Source organism: Heterocephalus glaber, unplaced genomic scaffold (assembly GCF_053883595.1).
Source record: "Heterocephalus glaber isolate CG9 unplaced genomic scaffold, H.glaber_assembly_v1.0 deba00000122, whole genome shotgun sequence".
Taxonomy (NCBI): domain Eukaryota; kingdom Metazoa; phylum Chordata; class Mammalia; order Rodentia; family Bathyergidae; genus Heterocephalus; species Heterocephalus glaber.
Genome location: NW_028258138.1, coordinates 53,333,399 through 53,337,156, shown reverse-complemented (window position 1 = coordinate 53,337,156; position 3,758 = coordinate 53,333,399). Strand labels below are relative to the sequence as shown.

Here is a 3,758-nt window from a genome sequence, read left to right as displayed (position 1 = left end):
ACACACAATGAAAATATTGAAGAAAAACTGCATAAAAAATAACTACTTTAGATTTCAGACAATAGAGATTAAGCTATTACTAACCACTGAAAGAAAACATGGCACCATGAGCAATAAGAGCAAGAAATGATTGGGTGAGGAGCCCACCCGGACTGGCTCACAGCTGCCTCCGCACCAGCCATCAAGCTCAAACCTGGAACACCTGCAGGGCTTCCACTCAACTCATTCTTTATTTCTGAAGCAGGTCATAAAGAAATATTTAAGAAAGTCTTTTTCTTCCCTCCCATGGAGTGTTTCTTGTCTTGCTGGTAAACCTTAAAAGAGCTGAATCATGGATTCTCTGGATTTACCTACACCAATCCATTTAACTGGAATTTGAAGTTCGTCTTTAATGAATTGAACATAATTCTGTGTGTGAACGGGTACTTCATTAAACGTCCTTGTACTTGATATATCTGTGAGTATGTTCCATCCTGGGAGTGTCTTATATTGAACTTCAACTTTATTTAAGACTTCTTGTTTTGTTGGGAAATGAGGTATGATTTCACCATCTAACTTGTATTCAACACCAACTTTGATTTCTATAAACATGTCCAAAATATCCAACTTGGTAAGTGCCAACCCAGTAAATCCATTGATCATATGAGCATATCTGAGAAAATAAGGCCCAGGCAGCCACATCACCTTTTCCTTCCAGTAGTTACACCATATTTTTTACCCCTTGTTTGTAATAATTCTCCGATTTCATTGTTTTGCTCTGTTGAAAATGTACTGATACCAACTCTAGTGGTATACACTTTCACAACTCCATATACTTCTCCAACATTTTGAGGGGGCATACCCAAACCTGTACAGACACCTCCAACAGTACAGTTTAGGAGGCTGCAGAAGGATAAGTCCCAAAATTAATATCTAATAATGCTACATTTGCACCTTTTACCAAGATTTTCTTTGGTGGTTCATGTATTTTCCATATAGGAAATAAACTCCATCTCTCACCATCGACTTAATCCTTTCCACATAACCCTTGATTTTTTGTAATTCACCTTCAATGTCTATTTCCAAAGGAGATAGATTTGTACTGGTTAGCTAGAGCTTTGACCCTCTCAGAGAAGCCATCAAAGTCAGAAACAAGATCACACATCCGAAGTCCACTCTGAGCAGCTTTGGAAGAATAAACTGGGCCAAAACTCTTTTTTGTGATACCCAAGATTTTTCCTGCTTGTTCTTGTCTCTGTAGTTCTTGAATACCATCAGATGCTTGATAAAAATAAAATATCATATGAGCTCTGTCAGATATAATAAGCTTTTTTCCCCAGCCTTCCATTTTCCTTTTGAACATTTTTTTTCTGCTTCTTCACACAATCCAGGTAGGTGAATTAGCACACCATTTCCAACGAATACAGTAACATTTGGATTAATTATTCCACTAGGTAGAAGATGAAAATCATATTCCACAGAATCTACAACTGTATGGTCAGCATTATTTCCTCCCTGGCAGTAGCACAAGATGTAGGCATCCTGTGCTAGCAGATCCACCCCCTTCCCTTTGCCTTTGTCACCCTACTGCTCACTAAGCTACACGGTCACCTGGTTCCCCTCCCATTGTCACCCTGTGGGACCTGCAGTCCCATTGGGGAGGGAAGATGCCACTGGATTGGTCTCAGGGACCGACATGGCTCCAGCGAGGCTCAGAGAGCCCAAAGGAGAGGGGGCAGCAAAGAGTCTAAAGAAAGAATTTTTACGATGATCCCTAACCTTGAGCCAGTTCTACTGAGTTCTCATATTTTTGTTATGGTATTGTTATTTGTATCTAGATGTCCCCCCAAAGCCTTATGTGGTCATAGATGGAGCTTTTCAGAGGTGATTGGATTTAGAGTGCATGATGCTGGGATAAAGGATATGATGCTGGGATTGACTCATGGTATAATGCTAAGATCAATGGTGCCCCACTCTGGGTTTTAGTGCTACCTGCCCAAAGTGCAGGCAACTTGGATAGAATATAAAGGACAGAAAAAGAGGATCTGTTGTCACTGCTTGTCACCTGCTATTTCTTTGCTACTTGGCTTCTTTGCTGCCTTCTGCCTGCCCTGAGCTGTTTCACCTCTGTGATGTCCCTCTGCCATGTCCCTCTGCCTTAGAACCAGTCAATTATGGACTGAAACCTATACAAACTGTGAGCAAAAATCTTTCTTTCTTTAATTTTGGGTGTTGGGTATTTTGTCTCAGCAATGAGAAAAGTAACTAAGACAGGTATATTCATATCATTGTTGCATGTGTCCCTTTGAAGTTATAACAGTTTAGTTATTTGATCTTCTATTTTATGCCAGCAAATGTTATAGGGAACAGGAAATTAAGAGGTGGGAATACAAAGGTTTTGTGAGAGATATAACACCTGTGAAAGAAGAAAAGGAGGGTGAGGCAGGGATTATTCAGACGGAAACACAGAATCAACTCTTCGTGGATGATTCTGAGCAAGAATTATCTATTGCAAGAATCCTCCTCTTTTTCCCCGCCCTTCCCCCATCTCCTCCTCCCAATATCATCCCCCCACCTCCGCTGACCAGAGAGTGCTGCATGGCAGTTGAGATAACTAGATCCTTGTATCAGCCCCTTAATGAGGTATAATTGGGGACTGCCTTCAATAGAATAGGACCTGGAGGAGAAAGATGAGCCAGATGCTGAAGGGTTTAAAGAGGAAGAAGTCTCCAGATGCTAGAAGTTGTTCCAAACAAGGACTGAGCTCTTTTTTTGAAGTAATTCTGAGAAGTATCTGCCATACCAGACCAGATATTTACAGAAGTTCCCCAGCATGTAGGAAATGAACTATTCTTAGGTCAGGAGCCAAAGGATCTATTTGTCATTCACTGTTACCTCAGAGGCAGTGTAGGATTTCCCTACCTTAAGCTGAATCCTAGCAAGTATTCCTGCAAATAAAGAGTAAGCTTTGTACTTTGGACTTAGCTATTCACATTTGGGGTTTTGTTTGGTCATTTGTTTTGGTGGTGTCTTCTAAATCTTAGCACTGCTACCCTTTCTTGTACTTCTCTGCTTTGCTTCAGTTTTTCCAGTGTTGGAACCTCAACCATCTTGATATTTGCACATTGTAGTCTCAAGATTACATTTATTTTCTAGAAGAGCTATAAAAAGTGTATTATTTTTCTCCCTGCTATGCTTTATGATATTCAGGAAGAGAAATGAAAACTTTATAGAAATCCTGACTAATATATCTGGGTTTTGGAATATTTTGTTCTGGTATAGCTTTCTTTATGTTTCTTCTAAGTAAACTTAAATCCAAAACTTAAAAATTTGGGAAGCAAAAATACAGATTGTACTACTACCAGATAAATGTATAAAACAGAGCAAAGGAGTTAATAGTACCTCTGAGAATGCCAACTAGAAAACTGAAAAGGGTGGGGAGAAGGAAAAAAATAGAAACTAAGTTTTTGTAAATAGGGAGGGGTAGAAGGATGGAGGGGAAGGAAGGGGAATGGGAAAAAATAAGTACCAAGATATATCATGTAGAGGTACAAATTCCCAATGATGAATGTGATCATACTGTATACCTAAAATGTATCAATAAACTTAATGGAAAAAAAAGAAAACTAAAAAGGGACATTTTAAAGTCCCAAAATTCTCATCAAACAGGATAAATCAAACAGTAACAGAGATAAAATTCTCACATATCAATACATAACCAAATGGATAAGATTATCACATTGTAACCAGACCAGGTATTTAATATAAGTGATTAAGTG

The 3,758-nt window shown here is 39.0% G+C and overlaps 1 pseudogene; it reads right to left on the bottom strand.

Moving 5' to 3' along the window:
* Positions 1-289: 289 nt before the first annotated feature.
* Positions 290-1,698, bottom strand: LOC101712297 (adenylosuccinate synthetase isozyme 2 pseudogene; annotated as a pseudogene).
* Between the last annotated feature and the right edge of the window lie 2,060 nt (positions 1,699-3,758).